Source organism: Triturus cristatus, chromosome 6, assembly GCF_964204655.1.
Source record: "Triturus cristatus chromosome 6, aTriCri1.1, whole genome shotgun sequence".
In the NCBI taxonomy this organism is placed as follows: domain Eukaryota; kingdom Metazoa; phylum Chordata; class Amphibia; order Caudata; family Salamandridae; genus Triturus; species Triturus cristatus.
Window position 1 is genome coordinate 1199067907 of NC_140589.1, and position 22351 is coordinate 1199090257.

Here is a 22351-nt window from a genome sequence, read left to right on the forward strand (position 1 = left end):
GAAGTCATCATACAGCAGTGGTCTCTGTTAACTGTTACTGCCAACACATGAGACAGTAAAAGATTCTGGAAGGCTGTGCCTAGCATGCGCTTTTCTGACTAAGGAGGAATGACAGTCAGTTGCCACATACGTGGATCTTACATTTTGTAGACATCTATACAAACGGTAGTCTCACCCCCTTGTGGTTATGGCAAGGTGCTGACCCACCCCGTATAGTTGTTTTTTGAAGGAAATTGAGGCTGCTATTCAAGAATGTGCAGGTGGTAAAGCATCAGGTCCCGATGGTGTTTCCCTTGATATTGTCAAATGTAATTTAAATCTGTAGACTCCAAGTACATGTGCATATTAGCTCAAACTATTCTTCACTTCCTTCCTCTTGGACTTCTTTGGTCATTGTTTCAATTTTCAAAAACGGAAATAGGGCGGAGGCAAAATGCTACTGTCCTATTTCCTTGATTGACATTCTAGCGAAAATTCTGGGTAGGGTTTTGTAAATTCGAATAGTAGAGTGGGCTGACAAACAAAAGGAACTAAACGTCTGTCAATATGGTTTTAGAAGCAGCATAGTGACTGTTGAGCAAAGCCTAAATTTAAGCCCGATTATCGGGAAGTATACCGTGGCCAAACAGTCAACATTGTACCTCGCCTTCATCGACCTGTCAGTGGCATTTGACTGTGTCGACCAGGGAAAATTGTAACATTTGCTTATTAAATTAAAAATGGACCCATCCATAGTACATTTACGTATTTCCCTAGATACTGGTACCAAGGCTCGAGTAAGGTGCGGGAGCAAGGGGGAGGTTTCTGATGAGTTTAGTATTAAGCGGGGGTCTGCCAGGGGAGCATACTAGCTCCATCACTTTTTATTTTATATAAAATGAGCTCAGTGTAGAAATTACTAAGAGCCCCCCTGATGTACTTATGGTGTGCTGCACCCCCCTCCCTGCGTTACTGTATACGGATGATGCAGTTTTAATTGCATGTACTCCCAAACCTTGCATCTTTTAGCACAGGCCTTTGTTAAGTATATGTCAAGTTTTAATCTGTCAACTAATTTTAACTAGTTATTTTTAATGACGTGAGATGTAGAGTGCAAAACTACACTCCAGTACTGTTGGCACAAACATTTTAACTACCATTTTTTCTTTCTGAAGGATCAATTTTAGTTCTTTGGGTTCATGGACACCACATATTGGATCTCTACTTAGTTTGCCATCACCAAAGGGTGTGAGGCCCCTGAAACCACAATTGCAAATATACTCCGCATAGTGCGCCCCCATTGCGAATTATGGCACTGACATTTGGGGATCGCGCAATCCTACTAACCACCAGTGGGAGCATAGATTATTTGAGCGACTATATCCATAGTCGACCAACCATTTTGTGGTTATCCACCTGGAGTTAGGAAGACGCTAAACTAACAAAGAATATAATTAATGACAGATTGCTTGCGATAAGGGTCTCTCCATCCCTTGGTTGGCTTATGTTAAAAAATCCTTGGAAGTAATAGGCCTACTTGATATATTTTTGGATAGAGGACCACAGACTGCTGCTTGTAGAAAGCAAGTAAGGCGTTTACTATTGGAGAAAGCTGCAACAGACAGATTGCGGGCAGAAAGTAATAACATGAGTGTTACAGATTACTTGTATTTAAATGTAGGTGATTCCCTACCAGAATAGGAGATGGGTATTTTGCTTGTATGTTACTGTTCAGCTTTAGGGCTGGCGCAACAAAATGTATTTTATGCTTCCCTTCCGGCATCAGCATGAGGATATGCCCTTGTATCAATCAGTTTAAACAAACCACGATGCACTTTCTCTTCTTTTGCGATTTTTATGTGTTATATACAAAAAGTTCGCTTATGCCTTTTATGCGATTCAGAAAGATACGGTCCTGTATGCAGGCGTATCGCTTTTTACACACCTTGACAGATGATGACTCTTGTTGCTTTGTAGCTATGTTTCTCCAAGCTGCAGTATCCTCCAGAAAAACAATATTAGAGGATTGATTTTACTAAGAATTTCTTGCTCAGGTTTTAAAGTAATTTTTGTCTGCAACATGCAAATTTATTACAATTTTGTTTACTGCTAATTTTATTCAGGTTTATGTGTTTTAATTTTATTACCAGTTTATGTATTATGGTGTCTCTGCCTCTTTGGACAGTGTTTGTATGTATCATTTGTATTGGTTTACGGCTATTTTATAGCCCAATAAAGATGACTTTGACAGAACTGTTGCCGTGCAGTGTTTGATACAGGATCTTTTGCCTTACCCTGTGCAAGCTAACACTAAACCCTTCACCACATTTATTTTTGTAGGGCCGAAACATCCCCATTTTCCCATGCCATAAAAACTGTACACCAACACTGAGGTCGAGTTCTAACCTGTTGTGAACGAGGTAGAAGGATCTTGAATTCTACATGAGTTTGCCTGCAGTGTCTTTTTTTACCTGTGTTGATCCATGCTGTTGTGTGTTTGCTGTGGCTTTCGCTTCGAAATTCGGTCAGTGTAGCTATGTGTGTCAAAGTTGTCGAAGTGGATATTTCACAAGCTTCTGCAGTAATCAGTGTTTCTGTGGTTTTTGCCTTGCTTTGTTGGGTTGGGTAATAATCAAGGAAATGAGGCAAATTCTTTTATTGTGCCCTAAAAATAAATCCCTCTCTTGCTCCTTTGGTCCTCCAATTTCCAGCAAAATTTGGGGCATATCAGCAAGGCGGCGCTAGAAAATTATCGCCGCTTTTACGGCCGTTTTCGGCCGAAAAGCGGCGGTAATTTTATCGCCTAATTAGCAAGGTCACGCTAACGCGTGAAACCTTGCAGTAGAGCACGAAATCTTAACGCCCAGCTTTGCATCTCTAATGAGATGCAAAGTGGGCGTTCCTGACCTAACATGACAGGAGAAATGTCGCTAAGCGGCATGTCTCCTATCATCAAGCCCCACGCTATGAAGCATAGAGGCAGGAAAAGTAGCGATAACCCCTGTTATGGCTACTTTCCTTACGCCTGCTTCAGGACTGACTTAGCCATGATATCCTATGGAAGGTGGATATCATGGCTAAGTTTGTGAGTCCCTATCAACAAGCTAACGCCACATTTTGTGAGATTATCGCTGGGTTTCCAGCAATAATCTCACGTTAGGCAGTTAGCGCTAGGATTTTTATCGCTTTTGAGATAAGCGTTGCTAATAGCACACTATCTCAGCGATAAAAATCCACGCTAGCTGGCGATAATTATCCTAGCGCTAAGTGCGCTTAGCGATAATTATCGCCGGTTGTTGCTGATATGCCCCTTTAAATCCTAGCACTAAAAGTGTCTGCTCCTGCATGTTTCAAACCTTCCTACACCAATGTAGCCTTTTTGTTTAGGTAGCTATATCGATTAACTCTTTTGCATTAGATTTTTAAAACTTTACACGTCATATGTTCAGGCAGAGGAATGACATAGAAGAGTTAAGGCATAAGGTTAAGCCCAACCTGAAGATCAGCCGAGAACATGTTTAATCTAAAAAAACCTCAAATTTGTGTTGCTCTGCGTTGTTGCCGCAGCATGTTGCAATGTGATGTATGTTTCGTCAAAAAACATTTGATTTATTCAGTGATTTTATATTGTAAAACTGCAGTGCTCGCCAGGATCAAATGCCAGCCTAGATTTCATGAACTTCTGCTGAGAAGGGTCACTTGACTTCTTCCTAATGTCGAAATTTGTGTGCGTAATTTTTGAATGACATTGCAGCTGTTCAGATAAGGTTTTGGAGGAAAATCATAGCTTTGGACTGTTACTACAAAATTAACAGTTATACAATCTAAGGAAACGCACAGCCTGGCATTTGAAACTGACAAGTACAATTAATTGTAAGTATTTTGTATGTATGTATATTGCAGTATTTGAAAAGAAGTGTACCCTTGAATCACTGGTGACAAAATGGCATCTCTGGTATTTCTGCTGATAACACCAGCCAGTATTGTGTAACCAATGTTGTTTCAGGAAATAACACCAACACCAAAGCTTGAAGAATTCACATAAATGAGAGTATCCTAATACACGTTTTCAGCCGTGCATAAACGGAATAGCAATTGATATAAAAAAAAGATGAAAAAAATACAAAATAATAATATTGAGGAAATTACATGAAAAATCTTTTATTTTGCTCGTGAAAGCAGGAAATGATTTAAATAATATAAAAAATCGAAATATCTGATGGGTGGTCTGGAGCAGAGATTATGGGAATGGGCGCAGAACGGGCGCAGAGAGAGCGATCACATGAGGAGGTGAGAAGGTTCAAAGGAGCTAGAAAGGTCTAAGTGTTGGGGAATGAGCGGGACTGGGCACAAAAACAAGGACCAAAATAGGGAACAAGCTTTGGCAAAGCCAGCAGGTCTGGCCTATGTCACAGCGATTGACTTTGTCAATGTCTTTTAGCCCTGCTGTAGAGCAGGGATGGACGCTCCATTAGGGCGAAGGAGCGCCATCCCCTGCCACCAGCAGAAAATAAAACGATAATAAAACAGGTTTTATACTTGTTTTATTATCATTTTATTTAAATCCTCTGGACCCTCCCCCAAGACTCTGATGAGTCTTGGGGGCGGGTCCAGGGTATGACACTGCTGGTGGGGGAGTGGTGGGCACTCCCTTCACTGCGCATGAGGTGTTTGGCCGGCCGTCTCAGGTCGGCCAAACCCCTAATGCACAGTGAAGCTCTCTCCAGTCCCAGCTGTATTGCTGGGGCTGGAGAGAGCAGGCCCAGGTTCCCAGTCTGCCTGGGAGCGCAAGTTGCCGGTGCTCCGGCCAATCCTGAAGCTGCTCTCATGCGAGACCAGCTTCAGGATTGGTCGCAGGGCTGGTTGGGAGCCTGTGCCCAGGACCAGAAGGAGAATTAAGAGATTTGCGGGAGACGGCAGCGGCCGCAACGTACGTTTATTTTCATTTTTTTTCCTTCTTACTTGTCCCCCCCCAAACCTCCCCACCTCCCTCCTCTGGCCCAGTCCGTCCTCCCCCCCCCCCCACACTTTGGCAGGGGATGGGCCACTACTGCTGTAGAGCAGTGTGGCTAAAATTAAATAAAGAAATACTATAATGTGTGAAGCTAAAATAAAGCGCTATGGCATTGTTGCTATTGTGTGTTTGTTTTTTGCATCCTTCGTTACTCCTTCATTTCTTTTACAGCTTTGGTTGTAGAATGGGAAGCATATGGCAAATGATAGGATGCACTCCCCTACTCACCATTGAGATTTTTTACCGCACTTTCAGACCCTTACAAAAGGATGAAAGTGATTTGAGATGCAGTAAATGTTTTGATTTAAATTAATGTGATGGGGACCCAACCTGTACAAATAAAATGCAAGAACCGAGTGTGGGTGAAGTCCTTAATAGCCTTGGCACCAATAACGAGTATTGTACAGACTCTAAACAGGACCTGTGGGGACCAACAACCTGGCAAATGTCAATTTTTGAGCAGTGGGTACTATGCTGTAATTTTACCCAGTGCTTTAAATGGGGCTGTACTCACAGGTACTGAGTAGCGACACTTCTCATTTTTTTCCCTCCAAGCAGGGCTGGACTGGCCGTAGTGGGCACCGGGCATTTTCCCGATGGGCCAGAAGGGTGGGGCCTGGTTTTGGACTGGTGGGGGCCAGTTTTGTTTCTGGGGGCCGGTTTTGCAGCAGTGCTCCAATACGGACCCCCGTTAACAAAAGCGCAGCAGCAGTGTTTCCCACCAGCCCCCCCAAAACCCTGCATTCCCACCCCAGGCCGGTCCAAAGTAATTGCCAGGGCTGGTTTGCCTTCCCAGTCCGGCCCTGCCTTCAAGTATCCCGACTTCTCCACCGCCAAGGAAAGTACAGGTACTCGTGTCTGATATACTGTTTATTGCTGGTGCGGCTAAGGCTCTCAGGGTGGAGCCTACCTCCAGGATACTCTGACAGCCAAAGCCCAGCTGTTACCCTGTGCTGAGCCCCTGCTGAACTGTTAAGCAGCAGCTCATTTGCATTTGTCGTGGACACGCGGGTGTTGAGAATTTAACCTTCACGTTGAGCTTGACAGAGCAGTATCCATTCAGGCCCTGCCCTGCCAATCACATTCACACTATCATGTGCATTTGTGCACATACTGGAATCCAGGCAACCCACTGAGGGCAGGAATTAAGGAAGCCACAGGAGGTAAGAAGTTAACAAGCATTGGTAAATGCCTTAGATTTCACCTATGTGATTTATTAATAAGCTGCTTTTTGTAGTAAGTTGTAGCTTGCTGAGTAGCTGTACAATATAAATTACAGAAAGTCTGTTAAAGTGTTATGACTTGTTTATGTACAAAAAGGCTTTATATTGTACTGTTACTACTGGTATAGTGCGGGTAAGTAATATCAACATTTTGCAAAAATGAAATGGAAGGGGGAAAAATGATAGATTTAATCGATGTAATAGCAATATCACGTGTTTAGAGGAGTTCTGACAATTGTTGGGTCTGGTGCCACTGCACCTGATGAACTATTGACCTTAGCGCTTGCTAAATAACTGTGCTTGCGACTACCTGTGTAGTTGTAAAATATAGCAATATGATGTTTTTAGGCAAATTCTGACAACCTTTGGGCCCGGTACCACTGCACCTGCTGCACCATTCAAATAGTGACCCTGTTGCCTGCAAGATAATTGCACTTGTGACTGCCTGTTTAGTAGTAAAATATAGCAATATTTGGTGTTTAGTGGAGTTATGGCAACCTTTGGCCCCAGTGCCACTGCACCTGCTGCACCATTTAAATCAAGCCCTTTTTAACTGCAATTTAACTGCAATTGTGGCTTCCTGTATAGTAGTAAAATATAGCAATATTAGGTGTTTAGAGGAGTTGTGACAACTTTTGGGCCCGGTGTTGCTGTACCATTCAAATCATGACCCTGTTGTCTGCAAGGTAACTGCACTTGTGACTGCCTGTTTAGTAGTAGCATATAGCAATTTTAGGTGTTTAGTGGGGGTGCCTAGAGCTTTAGGCCCTGGTGTCACTGCACCTGCTGCACGATTGAAATCATGACCTTGTTGTCTGCAAGGTAATTGCACTTGTGACTGCTTGTTTAGATTTAAAATATAGCAATAATATGTTTCTAGTGGGGTCCCTAGAGCTTTTGGCCCCTGTGCATTTGAACCTGCTGCACCATTCACATCAAGTCACATTTAATTGCAATGTAACTGCAATTGTGACTGTCTGTTTAATAGTCAAATGTAGCAATATTGTGTGTTTAGAGGAGTTCTGACAACTGCAGCTGCACCTGCTGCACCATTCAAATCATGACCCTGTAACTGCACTTGTGGCTGTAAATATAGCATGGCTCTTGTATATTAACTTTATTTTTAATGTGCAGAGTTTATTACAACATTTAGAATTTGATCCTAATGACCAAATAAATTAAGTTAAATAAATCTATCCGATAATGCCTACAAAGCGCAAAGAAAGGTACTGAGGCATGAATAGGAAATGCCACAAAAGTTCTAAGGCTCAAGCATATGCTTTACACAACTAAGTAATAAAAAGAAAGCATTTTAGCATACTGTTAGAAGCTACTTGACTATTCCTTGGGAAGAGATCTTATCTTGATAGTGAATGGGGCTTAAACAGCGTGAACAGCTTTGATAGAAGTATCAGGGGGAAGTTAACCAAAAAATATAAAGTCCACCCAAAAGCGAATTAACACAGTTTTTTGGCAACAGGAACTGATAAGAACCCCCTTCTAAGATATATTAAATAAAGGAGATTTCAACGCTGTGGAGGCGAACCCTAAACATTTCTTTTATCCTGCCTGAGCCATTTGGGTGAATGTTTGTCTGCTTGCTGGTGTTTAACTGCTTGCGTACCCATTTGTGTGTAAACGAAAGAGGAAGAGAGAGAATTTGGATACTACCAGAAGGGGTTTAAAGTAATTGTGTGGATTGCTTTGTAGGTGCATGTGTGCTCGGGCCTGTGTGAGTGTGTGCTCACCAGGGCAGGACTGGCCAGAGCAGGCACCGGGCATTTGCCCGGTAGGCCGCTAGGATGGGGACCGGTTTTGGCCCCCTTGGGGCCATTTTTGTTACCAGGGGGTCGGCAATATCGGCCCCCTGTAACAAAATAGGCCGAAACCGGCCCTCGCAAACTGCTCGGCTGCACTCACCCCCTCACCCCAGGGGGACCAGCTGGGCAGTTTGCCAGGGCTGGTTTCTGTTCCCAGTCCAGCCCTGGTGCTCACACGGGAATGAGTATTGAGCCCAATGCAAAAAAATAACCAGGGCCACTGGAACTATGCAACAAGAGAGGGACAAATTATACATCAGGTTTGGCTAAATTGTGTAGCAAGAAAAAGCAAATTATGTGGCGTAATGTGGCACATTTTCTGACTGTATTACCCCATTGTTTTGTAATTTCGACATTTATTAACATTGGATATAGATTGCACCTTAGCTTAACACCGAAACATAAAAATAAGCAACAGAAACATGAGAAGTCAACCTTTGCAAGGACCTTCCAATGCATGGCAACACGTGTTGCTGAAATTTTACTAACTTTACTTTCAGATAGAAACAAACGTTTATTGTTAAAATCTGCAGACAATGCTGCAGATCATGAATTATGTGGAAAATGCAGCAGATCCATAATTATGCAAACTATAGTTGAATAATTCGATTCCCCTGATAATACCAGTGTGCCATCGAGAAGCTGCACTAGTTAAGCAAACGTTGGCAAAGCCATTAGTTGTGGCCTTGGTCAAACTGGTTCAATCGTTCATTCAAAAAGAATATTGCAATCATTAGTCATAAGCATGCAAAAATAAATTTCCCATTTCATACAATTTAACAGTACCAGTGCTCCCTATCAGGCAGGTGACTTAGAACTGGTTTAGAACCATTTTCTAGTTTTAATATACGCCACATTTTTAAAGACACACAAGGACCGAAAAAATGGATAAAAAGTGGAAAGAAAAAAAACATTGCCAAAGTGAAGTACTTGCCCACCAGCCTGGCACTGAAGTGAATTTTTTAAAGGCAAATTTGCCCATGTTATCAGGAACAATGCCACAAGATGGGAATGGCCTTCATGGGCTGACCCTTTACCCCATGCTATATGGTGCGGTGGGTGGAAGCAGAATGATAGACCCTCCACATACATATGCATTTTTTATTTCTGTATGTATTTTAAATTCATAAGGCTGGAGAGACATCTAAAGGTGTCTATGACCAAGCCTGAAAATAAAAAGGGGTTATCTGGAATTCATTTTCAGGCAGGAGCTGAAGAAGGACCTATCTGTGATGTTATTTGCTGTTATTATTGTTTTCTCTGGTCTCGAGTTAAGGTAAGAGAGGATTAGGAACCTGTATGTGTTTATGGGATGGGGGATGGGAAGGTGAAGGGGGCGACAATGAATAGAATATGGCATGGCTCCATAAAATGCATTAAAGGGGTTCAGTAGGCTGTAAGGTACGAATCCTCTGCTCTTTATTGTCATTGTACAGCTCTCTAAGATGAGCGATAGATGAATTGGGTACCTTTTTCCTAGACATATCTAGCAAGGAAAGAGACTTGCAGAATCCGTCCATTGTACCTAGTGAGTTCTTTTCTTAGGCTGCCTTTTCACGGTGGACAACACAGCCCTGTTAAATCGCCAACCTGAACAAAAAATATTGAATTTGTGTGAGTTGTTTGCTGAGATTCCTTGTATGCTAGAAGATACCATGACTCAGTCTGTCTTGGTTATTTGAGGCCTCAAACCTATTTCCATTTGTTACGTAGGATAGCTAGAACCATGACCCTAGATGTTCCTAGAAGGTTGTGGCTTCAAGTAGAGGGTGGCAGATGGTATGCATTCTATAGAGTGGTGGCACTAATACATGACTAGTAATACTGTTCAAAGAATATGATAGCATCTTTATGGATCACTGAGCTGAGATATTATTATCTCTTCCATAGTTTGGTGATCAGGAAGGATAGCCCTGTATGGGATTAGATTCACTTTGCAGTTTTTCTCGTATTGCAAGGGACACAGACCTTTCTGAACCTGATCCTTGTATTTTTAGCTGGGAGAGCTTCACCTTCATTTTGTGTTGTGTTCTGTTGTGTGGTCCAACATGAGCCAGGATGTTTTCAGGTTTCTTGGGAACATTATCAGTCATGTCTATCGTTGTTTGTGATGTGTCCAGTAAATTCCAAATTTGGCAATTTACCCACAGTAGTAGTGTCATTGTAGGAAATTATTGAAGTGTTTGCAATAGCCACCTTTCTTTGTTCATACTTAGCCTCAAAGATGGGATATAGTCTGTTGCTGCCAGGAACTTCTTTCACTAAGTATTAAAAACGTTTTTTCTGTCTCTTAGTTTGAGCAAGGGGTCATTGGCTCGTGTAGATCAACATCATTCACCACACTCTATGTTTGATTGGCATTGATGGGTGCTCTATCAACTCCTGGCTAGTGAGATTTCCTCCCGTCGTACTGAGCGGCTCATTTGTATCTGCAATATGTTGCTGTTCTTGTTCTGCTGCTCAAACGTGAGGCTGGTAGCTCAGCTCTTGGGTATGCACACTAGATATGGTTTCTGGCTTTGGATTTTCCCTTTTATTCAAAATAGACATTAAAATAGCTGGCATCCTTGTTATCCAGTCCATCAGTTTGTCTAGTTTCGCATTTATACCAGTGACGTGGGAGACTATTACGTTCCTAAGGTCGATTTGGATGTTCAGTTTGTCTGACTGCATATTAAGTGCCATAATTGATGTCTGTAAAATGTTTAATGCATGTACATTGGAAATATTGTCCGTTTTTAAATGTAAGCTCTCACAATTTGCGTTAGTTTTGCCGGGGCACTAGATGTCAGTTTATGTTTGTTAATTCACTCTTCTTGAGTGAATTGCTCAGATGGGTTTAAAATTTTAATAGCAGGTTGCTCATGCCCTACAAGATCATCCACCAGGTTGATGGTCTTAACTTCCATTGCCTGGTTTAGACCCGCATTGTTTGTTCATGAAATTGAATTCAGCCAGGAGTTGTCCACCTCCTCGATGCAGTAGATGTTTGTATGCGGAGAGGACTGGCATGGGCCAGGACTTGGTATTGAATAGTGGCTAGTTTGCTGCGTGGACCTAAGACAGTATTGTGGTAAGTTTACCTGCTGACACTTCACTATTTCTAAGCACTGTTACTGTTCTATTGTCAGTTGGGCTCACCCTGGCCCGTTGATCGGGATTTAATATTTACTCAGATTTTTAGGCCTGAGTGGGTTAGGCAGTCCCACAATGTTTTCTGTCTTTGAGTAGATGCAAGCTACCAGGTCTTTTAAAAACATATATTTACAGCTACAGTTCATTTTCCCAAATAATGACTGGATTGGTGATATCAGTAGGCTGCTCTGGGCTTCACTTATTCTCTAGCTTGGGTTTCCTTGTGTTCTGTTTTTTCGTTCAATCGTTTCTGTGCAACCTGTTGTCTAACTTTACCAGATCTCATTTTCCTGTGGCCGCCTGTTTTCCTTAGTTGTCCATGTCAGGTTCCTTTAGACAGAACTTCAGTTTCATATTAGACTGTGCTTCAGGCCTCGAGCCACAAACGGCTCACAGCAAGCGTCTCTGGCCAACTCAGGGTATCTCAGAATGTTTCAGAGCTAAGTATTTCAGTTATGCTGCCCTGAGCATTCATGGCTGACAACCGAGTTTCAGACCAAGTGGCTCCCACCGTCGCAACTTCACGGTCACCATGGCCCTTCGTACCTCCATGTATCTGCCACTGCCTGCTATTCTCCCAACACAAACCAAGCAAGCCAAGTAGGAGCAAAAATGGGCACCGAGGCAGATGCTGAAGTAGTGGCTGGAGCGTGAGAGCATGAGAGGGAGGCCGTTGTGATAGTTAGTGTGGACGTGAGGGGCTCAAAATGGGTCATCAGGCAACTGAGAAGTAAGGTCAGAGAGCTTGCGAGGAAGGTTGATGGCGGGTGTTTGGATTAGGCCTTATGACCCTTACCGGAGTTTTTATTGGCTTGTTGCCTTATTGCCTGCAGTCCTGTGCAATCCTGTGGTTGTCCTGTGGCTTAAAAGACTTGTGAGCAGTTAGAAGAAGTTTTTTGCCACAGGTCGACCCACCTGTGAAGGGCCCACCACAACAGCAGTGCCGCAGTGCCACAAGCAAGCGCACTGTTGGCAAGCAGCGAGTGGCCTCGCCCGAGCCTGCTTGAGGCTCTTGCCCATTGCACCATAATCTCAGGTGAGCTCACCGGAAATCACGATCTTGGCCACGTAGGCCTCCGAATCCACCTAGGCAAACCCCAGTTCCATGGCCGCAGTGGCGGCAATGTGGCGGTTACCTGCAGTCTCCCCCACAGCAATTCAACGTTTCTGTTGCTTACGGCTCATTTGAAGTGGGGTACATTAGAGTGGGGTTGATTGGACTAGATAGTGGATTGGATTGGAGTGGGTGGATTGGATTGAAGTGGGGTGGATTGGAGTCTGGTGGGCTGGATGGATTGGATTGAGTGGAAGGACTGAACTGGGGTGGGGTGAATTAAATTAGGGTACAGTGGGGTGGAATGGAGTGCTGTGAAGTGGGGTGTTGTTGAGTGGGGTGGACTGCATGAGGTGGATTAGATTGGAGCGGGGTGTGAGGAGAGGATTGGACTGGGGTGGAGTGGAGTGTGGTGTATTAGAGTGGGGTGGATTGGATTAGAGTGGGGTGGACTGGAGTGGGATGGGATCATGTGGGTTGGATTGGTATGGGGTAGAGTACATTGGAGTGGAGTAGGTTGGATTGTAGTGAGGTGGATTGGATTGGATTGAGGTGGATTGGATTAGGGTGTGGTGAACTGGATTGGATTCAGGTGGACTGGATTGGGGTGGGTCGATTGGATTGGAGTGGAGTGGGGTGGATTGGAATGAGGTAGATTGGATTTGGCTGGATTGGAGTGAATTGTACTGGTGTGGTGTGGATTGTTTTGGAGTGGGGTGGATTGGATTGGATTGGAATGGAGTGGGGTGAATTGGATTGGGGTGAGATATATTGGATTTTAGGGGGGTAGACTGGAGTGGAGTAGATTGGAGTAGGGTGGATTTTCTTAATTGGACTGGGGCAGATTGCTTTGGATTTGAGTGGAGCGGATTGGAGTGGGAAAAATTGATTTGGATTAGAGTGGGGCTGCTTGGAGTGGGGCAGATAGTTTTGGATTGGAGTAGGGCAGATTGTTTTGGATTGGAGTTGACAATTTTGGAGTGGGGTAGATTGGTTTGAATTGAAGTAGGATTGATTATTCTGGATTAGAGTGGGGCGATTGATTTGGATTGGAATGGGCAGATTGTTTTGGATTGGAGTGGGGCAAATTAGTTTGGATTGGAGTGGGGCTGATTATTTTGGACTGGAGTTGGCCAGATTGTTTTGGTTTGGGCTGGGGAAGGCTGTTTTGGATTGAAGTGGAGGTGGATTGTGGTGGACTGGATGGGAGTGGGGTGGAATCGGGTAGAGTGGGATGGATTGGATTGGGGTGAAGTGGATTAAATTAGAGTGGGGTAGATTGGATTGGGCTGGATTAGATTGGTGTGGGGTGGATTGGATTGGATTGGAATAGAATTGAGTGGGGAGGACTGTGGTGGATTGGAGTGGGGTGAATTGGGATGGACCCAGTGGATTTGAATGAGCTGTATTACTTAGGATTGGGGCGGATTGGAGTGGGCAGATTGTTCTGGATTGGATCGGGGCTGATTGTAGTTGGGCGGATTAGCGTGGGACGGACTGTTTTGGATTGGAGTGGGGCGGATAGGAGTGGGGTGGATAGGAGTGGGCGGATTGGATAGGAGCAGATCGGATTGAGTGTGGCAGACTGGAGTGCATCATATTGTTTTGGATTGGAGTGGAGGTGGATTGTCGTGGACAGGACTGGAGTGGGGTGGATTCGGGCAGAGTGGGATTGATTGGATTGGAGTGAAGTGGATTGAATTAGAGTGGGGTAGATTGATTGGGCTGGATTAGATTGGTGTGGGATGGATTTTATTGGAATAGAATGGAGTGGGGTGGATTGTGGTGGATTGGAGTGGGGTGAATTGGGAGGGACTGGGTGGATTGGGGTGAGCTGGATTGCATTGGAGTGGGGTGGATTGGAGTGGGCAGATTGTTCTGGATTGGATTTGGGCCAATTGTAGTTGGGTGGATTAGAGTGGGACAGACATTTTTGAATTGGAGTGGGGCGGATTGGAGTGGGCGGATTGAATTGGAGCAGATTGGGTGGAGTTGGAAAGACTGGAGTGTGGCATATTGTTTTGGATTGGAGTGGGTAGATTGGAGTGGGGCAGCTTTTTTTGGAGTGGGGCAGATTGGAGGTGGGTGGATTGGAGTAGGCAGATTGTTTTGGATTGGAGTGGGGAAGATAGTGGAAAGATTCTTCTGAATTGGAGTGGGGAGGATTGGAGTGGGGAAGATTTGAGCAGGGCAGATTAGAGTGGGGCTGTTTGGATGGAGTGGGGTGGATTGAAGTGATGAAGACTGGAGAGGGGCATATTGTTTTGGATTGGAGTAGGGTAGATTGGAGCGGTGAAGCTTGTTTTGGAGTGCGGCAGATTGGAGTGGGGCAGATTGTTTTGAAATAAAGTGGGGCAGATTGGAATGTGGCAGATTTTTTTGGATTGGAAAGGAGGCCCATTGGATTGGGGCAGACTGTTTTGGATTGGTGTGGGGGCAGATTGTTATGGATTGGAGTGGCTTAGGCTGTCTGGAATGGGGCTGATTGGAGTGTGGCAGATTGTTTTGGATTGGAGTGGGGAAGATTGTTTTGGATTGGTGTGGGGCATATTTGAATGGGGCGGATTGTTTTGGATTGGAATGGGGCAGATGTTTTGGGATTGGAGTGGGGCAAATTAGTTTGGATTAGAGTGGGGCCGATTGTTTTGGACTGGAGTGGGCCAGATTGTTTTGGATAGGACTGGGGCCGACTGTTTTGGATTGGAGTGGGGGTGGACTGGATTGGAGTGGGGTGGTTTAGGACAAAGTGGGGTAGATTGGATTGGGGTGATGTGATGTGGATTGAATTAGAGTGGGATAGATTGGAGTTGCTAGGCAAGATGGCGGCCGGTTAGCCGGTCGAGTAAGCTGACCACCTACTCTCTCCTGCTAAGACCTGCTTTGACAGCGATTCTGAACGCAGTATCTGACGAAGTAACTGGAATTATGGAATAGACAGTGCTTAACTTTACTCACTCTCTTTTTGCATCTCATGCGGGCCTCGTGTTCGGACTGTGTGGATGCTCTGGAGGTCGTGGTTTTGGCTGTGGGGGGTCCCGATTCCCTGTCAGTTGGCGTCACAAGCTCGTCTTCGCTCAGCGGCTGCTTTGCCTTCCTCGCTTGATTTCACGGAAGGAGCTGCAGCAATGCCACCGAAGGCAGGCAGCAAGGGAATCAGGGGATGCGGCACGCAGGGCTCGGACAACGCTGGGAAAACAGTTCCTGTCGGCCCCGCAGATGGAGGAAGCTCTGTGACTGCGAGCCGCCTGTCTGGAATAGAGATGATGGGATTAGGTGAGCAGCAGAAACCGGGCAAGAACGGAGCCGTCACACGCGGTAAGCAGACAGTACCCACGTTGTTTAAGACTCAGTCTGGAAGAAACAAAGTGGTTGGCAATCCCTCCGGTGGCATCGAGGCATCCCCCATGGGGAAAACAAAATCCCTTGATCTTTCAACACAGGGGGAAATGATTGTGCAGGAGGCTTTGACTTTCGAGGCCAGCATTGATGCCGCGGGGGGAGCTGCCGGAGGGGGCCAGAACCAGGGGAGGGCAGTGCTGGAGGTAACAGGTCCCCCCGATGCTGCCTTTATGACCACTGCTACCCTGTGTACTGTTGCTGATAATCTTACTGACAATCTTGTTGAGAATGGTATCATTGAGAGGCCTCTCCCATTGGCAATAACAGACTCTGCAATCCAAACACAGCAATCCCAATGCATGTTGGGAAATGGAGTCCATTCATGTGATGGCCTGGAAACCAAGGCTGGGGATTCAATGCTACACACAAATGTGGAGGTTCTGAGAGAAGGCAATGAATCCAGCTGTAGAGAGGTGGAAATTACTGATAAGTTTTTCTCTTTATCAGACCATTCTAATTCTTCGGAAGAGGACTGCCAGGATAAAGAATGGACAGGTGAAGGGAGTGATATCAGTAGCCTACATTGGGAGGAAGAGAGTAATATATCCTTGTTTAATCGTGGTACGGTTAAGAAACTTCCTGCCCTCCCTACTCCAGCTAATAGGGCCAATGGGGCCACTGGTAGCATGATTTGGGATTACTCTTATTCGACCAAAATCTAGGTGAAATAGCTAATGAGGGAAAGGGGGAGTCATCGGCAGAGCCCGGCATCATGCCTAATTGCACTGAAGAAATTACACTTTCTATGATTTATCAAGTGATTATGGCTCATCGAGCGGAAACAAGGGCAGAGAGTTCTAAGGACACAAAGGCGCCTGTAGAAAATTGCTAAATTCCATCCGTAGATTTGCTAAGACTTGTGCTGACTTTGCTACTAGAATCGGAGAGGCAGAAGCCAGGATTTCCCAATTGGAAGATGAGTTAAGCTCGCAAAAGAAGACCGAATCAGTGCAATCCTTGAGAGACAATACTCTGTTGAAACTGTCCGATCTTGAAAATCACGCCAGACGCAACAACTTGTGAATTTTGGGCATTCCTGAGGGAAAGGAAGGGTCCTCATCTGAGGGGGGATTTAGGGTGGGGGGACAGAGGGGGGTGAGGGTGGAGGGTACACAAGCATTTACTCATTTTTATAGTTATGACAAATATAGCAGTTCTGACAATAATCAATATTTAGATACGCTTTTTTTCTTGAAAATTTGTTAGCAAAGCTGGCGGCAAAGCCCCAGTGTTATAATGGTATGTCATTAGAAGTTTGCAGGTATGGCGGATAGGAATAGATATATTAGAGTCTGTTCAATAAACTGCTGTGGCCTGAATGATAGGAAAAAGAGGGGTATACTTGCGAAACTTATTAGATATTTGCAGATTGATGTACTTTGTCTTCAGGAAACTCATATCTTCTGGAATAATCGAAGGTGGTTAAAGGATTTGGGCTTCGATCTCCTGGCATGTACCCAGCAAGCTACTAATACCCGAGGGGTAGCCATAATGACAAGGAAGGGTATTTTAACGTGTAATCAGGTTAAGGAAGACAAACTAGGGAGATGGGTAATCTTAAAAGCAGTTATAAGGGGGACATTATACACTATATGCTCTCTTTATGGGTCGAACATAGATGACCCCGCCAGCCTTGACCTTTTAAATATTGAACATGCTCTGTGGCCTCCCTTGATAGTGTTCTGCGGGGATTTTAATATTCATTTAGAGGCCAACTTCAATCTCCACAGTGATGCCTCTTACTCTGGTAGGAAGGATAAGACTTTCAAGGCTCTACAGGGGTTGTGCCAGGAACATGGGCTGGTTGATATCTGTCAACGTCAGCGCCAGGCCGAGTCAGGATATACGTATTTTTCTGCCCCCCACAAAAAGTTTGTATGTTTAGATTATCTTTTTTTGTCCAATTTAATTAATAACAGGAAGGATTAATTGCGTGCTCTTCCCTAGATTGATATCGGATCACAATCCATTAGTAATCCAACTCCCAACTGGACACTCGCTTCAAGCAATGGCAACTTGGTCATTTGACATGAAGTTATTACTTGACCCGGATTACTGCACATACATGGCGAATTGGATTGTGGAATTTTTGGGGAGGAATAAGGGTATTGCATCCGAGTTAATAGTTTGGGAAACCTTTAAGGCTGCAGTGATCAGGGAGACCCTCAGCTTTTCTCTATATCAACAGAGGAAGAGAAAAGAAATGATTAATGACTGGGAAGGCCAGCTTCGGGAGGCCGAGGAAGAGCTTATTAGGGTAATTGGGGGATCTGCAGAAAGGAGAGTAATGTCAAAGAAAGATCGCAGCCGCAAGAACTAAGATACATCAATATTATGGGGTGGACTTAGCTATCAGCAATATTGGGCTGATATTTATGAATTCAGAGAGGATGCTGGCAGATTGCTAGCCAAGCGTATACAGCAAAAAGTGGTCTTGAATTGAATCTGTCGAATAAAAGATCAAAGTGGGCAGATCCAGGATCTCCCGGTTAAGGTCTTGGAAGTTTTTCCGGAATTTTACCATGGGCTTTATTCCACTGAGAAAGATGGTCCAACAATGTCAGGAGAGGACTTTCTCAGTGACTATGTAACCTCTCAGATTACTTTAGAACATAGGGATATGCTGTCTGCCCCAATTTCACGAGAGGAAATCTAATCGGCCATAACTTCGCTGGCAGCAGGCAAGGCTGCAGGCCCTGATTCAATACCTTTGGAATTTTTTCGCACATTCAGACAAACTCTGTATGGCGAGCTTGAATCTTTATTTTTAAGAGCGCAGAAGGGTCAGACTCCCGATTCATGGCACAAAACAACTATTGTAGTCTTTAAAAAAAAGGACAAGCCAGAACTCAGTCCTTCATCTTACCGCCCTATCTCTTTGATCTGTGCAGACAGCAAGATTTATTCTAAAATAATTGCATTGAGGCTTGGAAAGGTTATTGCTCCCCTAGTGTCTAGCCACCAACACGGTTTCATTCCGAATCGGGATACATATGACCATGCTAGGCGGGCAATAGCCCGGTTTGACTGGGCTCAGGCCTCCAAGTTACCCCTGGGGATGATCCTGTTGGATGCAGAGAAAGCATTCAACAGGGTCTCCAGGGGGTTTCTCTGGCTGATGTTGAAGACCAAAGGGTTCCCGCAGGAATTTATTACAGTCATACAGGCCCTGTACATCTTACCTGAGACTCGGGTTCGGATTTCTGGACAAGAATCCAGCTCACTGTCTATTAGCAGAGGAACTCGGCAAGGGTGTCCTTGCTCGCCGTTACTTTTTTCAATCTATATCGATCCCTTACTTTTTAAGCTAGATGCCAATCCACGGATCGTTGCGGCGATGGTAAATAGGTCTCGTACAAAACATTAGCCTACGCTGATGATGTCGCCATCTTTACAACTAACATAAGATCTGCTCTTCCGGCAGTGTATGACCTTGCGAAACAATTCAGCTCCGTTTCTTGCTTTAAATTAAACCCCGATAAAACCCAGGTTATACACTCAGACACATTAACACCGCAGGAGATCTTGACGGTATCAGCAGCAACTTATCTGGGCATAAAAATTACAGCTGTGGTCGAGAAGATTTCCGAGATGAACATACAGCTGATTATAAAAAGTGTGGATCAGACACTTGCAAGACTAGATCATTTTCATTTCTCATTGCACGGATGCTGTAACGTCATTAAAATGCTGATTTTCCCTAAATTTCTATATTTGTTTAGGACAATTCCCCTAGAATTTCCAGCTTCTTGTATTTCTAGAGCAGAAGGAGTTTGTACTAGATTCTTATGGTGTTACCATAAAGCCAGAAGAGCAGCAAAATGGTTAATTCTTCCTAGATTAAGGGGGGGCTGGAGATTACCTTCCTTAAGGCTATACCACTGGGTAACATTATTACAAAAAATGGGGATATTGTTGGTTAGGAGCAAGGCGTTAGTTCCTGAATTGGTCAGACCTACTATCTATGAAGCACTATTAGGGGAGGACGCACAATATTTCCTAACTAGAGTACTTGAACCTAGCTATTATAAGAAAACAAAGTTTAAAATCATTCAATCTGCGTTCTCTATCTGAAAAAAAATGCGGCATTGGCTTGGGATTCCAAATATGAATGCTCATACCCCTCTGTTCTCATATGGGCTGCTACCGCCAATTTTCAGGATCAGATAACCATGAATTGGGGGGCTCTTGGAATTAATGTTCTGGGGGATCTCTTTTGAAAGGGTCAAATCATGTCGTTTTCTGAACTACAAGTAAAATTCGGTCTTCCTACAAGACATTTTTTTAAGTTCTTACAGATTAGAAGCTTTTTGTTTAAAACAATTGCACAGGGGAGGGTCAATTTTGGCAAGATACCGTTGGTGGGTATTATAGCGACTAGGTCCAGGATAGGGATAATTTATCAAACTTTGTTGTCTATTCTCCCTGATGATCTAATCACTCAGAATGTTAGTTGGGACAGGAAACTTGCACAGGAAGGTACGGACCTGGAGACTTCCTTGGAACTGGCAAATCAGATCCTAATAACTGGCAGTTTGAGAGCTCAACATTACATGTCTGTTTTTTGATTTATATTATACCCCAGGTAAAATTGCTAAGTGGTCTGGGACATGGGGGAACTCATGTAGCAGGTGTGGGACACTGGCTGCGAACATGATCCATATGTTCTTCGGGTGCCCCAAGCTTGCTAAATATTTGCAAAATATCTCGCTCTTCTTGAGCCAGACCCTAGGTAAGATGATTTCATTAACTCCCGGTTTAGTGAGCCTGGGGATTGAGCAGACCCAGGACATGGTAGGATTGACCAGATCGGAAATTGGATTTATTTTTCTCGCAATGGCCATTTTAAGAGCCAACATTACATCGCAGTTCATTAGTCCGGACCCCCCCACGTTTATAAATTGGAGGGCTAGGTTACTAGCTATATATAGTATGGAGTTAGCAGTGTACAGGTTCAAAGACGGCAGTAAACAGTACATGGGCAAGAAACTGTGGGCGCCAGTAACCAATTGGATTGGGTGAATATTGCGGTTTTTCTATCTTACTTGTTGTCAGATAATTGATGATGTTTTAGCTAATACGAAGTCTTTGCCTCGTTAATAGTTTTTTTTGCGTGTCTATTCTGTTTTGCACTTGTTGTTAAGTAACAAGGCTGATGTATGTCATGTCAGAACTGCTGTCATGGAAATAAAAGTTTAAAAAAAAAAGAGTGGGATAGATTGGATTGGGCTGGATTAGATTGGTGTGGGATGGATTGGATTGGAATAGAATGGAGTGGGGTGGATTGTGGTGGATTGGAATGGGGGGAATTGGGATGGAGTGGGTGGATTGGGGTGAGCTGGATTGAATTGGAGTGGGGTGGATTGGATTGTGGCAGATTGAATAGCGTTGGGCAGACTGGAGTGTGGAATATTGTTTTGGATTGAAATGGGGTAGATTGGAGTGGGGCAGCTTGTTTTGGAGTGGTGTAGATTGGAGTGGGGTGGATTGGAGTAGGCAGATTGTGTTGGATTGAGTGGAGCGGATTGGAGTTGGCAGATTGTTCCGAATTAGAGTGTGGAAGATTTAAGCAGGGCAGATTATTGTGGGGCAGATTGGATGGAGTGGGGCAGATTGGAGTAGTGAAGACTGGAGTGGGGCATATTGTTTTGGATTGGAGTGGCATATATTGGAGTGGTGCAGCTTGTTTTGGAGTGGGGCAGATTGGAGTGGGGCAGATTGAGTTGGAATGGAGCGAGGTAGCTTGGAGTGGGGCAGATTGTTTTCGATTGAGTGGGGCAGATTGTTTTCAATTGAGTTGGGCAGATTGGAGTGGGGCAGATTGTTTTGGAATAAAGTGGAGCAGATTGGAATGTGGCAGATATGTTTAGATTGGAGTGGAGGCACACTTAAGTGGGGCAGACTGTTTTGGATTGGAGTGGGGAAGATTGTTTTGGATTGTAGTGGGGCAGATTGTTTTGGTTTGGAGTGGGGCAGATTATTTTAGATAGGAGTGGTGCAGATTGGTGTGGGGTAAATTGTTTTGGATTGGAGAGGGGTGGATTGTTGTGGATTGCATTGGAGTGGGGTGGATTGGGGATACGATGGGATTGATTGGATTGGGGTGAGGTGGTTTGGATTGGAGTAGGGTGGATTGGAGATGAAGTGGGATTGATAGGATTGGGTGAGGTGGATTTGATTGGAGTGTGCTAGATTGGATTGGGCTGGATTAGTTTGGTGTGAGCTGGAGGATTGGAGTGGGGTGGATTGTGGTGGAGTGGAAAGGGGTGAATTTGGATGGAGTGGGTGGATTGGAGTGAGCTGAATTGGATGAGAGTGGGGTATATCGGAGTTGGGCAGATTGGAGTTGGGCAGATTACTGTGGGGCAGATTGGAGTGGAGCAGATTGGAATGAGGTGGGTTGGGAGAATTGGAGTGTGTTGAATTTGAGTGGATTGAATTGGGGTGAGTGGTTTGAATTAGAGTGGGGTAAATTGGATTGAGTGGTATGGATTGGTGTGGTGTGAGATGGTGGGTGGATTGGGGTGCATTGCACGATTATGTGTTAAAGCATCATTTCCGAAATTACACATAAGAAAGAAACAATGTTGATTTGAAATAATATAAACCTCATCTTTTGAGAACAGCACTCATGATCAAAAACAAAAGAAAAAATGAGTGCAAAGTGAGAAAAGAAGACCTGCAAAATAAAAGAAAGTTAGATATAGAAAATAAATATTTGCAATTG

The 22351-nt window shown here is 44.3% G+C and overlaps 1 long non-coding RNA gene across 2 annotated transcripts in view; it reads left to right on the forward strand.

Moving 5' to 3' along the window:
- LOC146821165 (uncharacterized) overlaps positions 1-22351 on the forward strand; it is a 150510-nt gene that overhangs the window by 122859 nt on the left and 5300 nt on the right. The gene's annotated exons all lie outside the window — the stretch shown is intronic.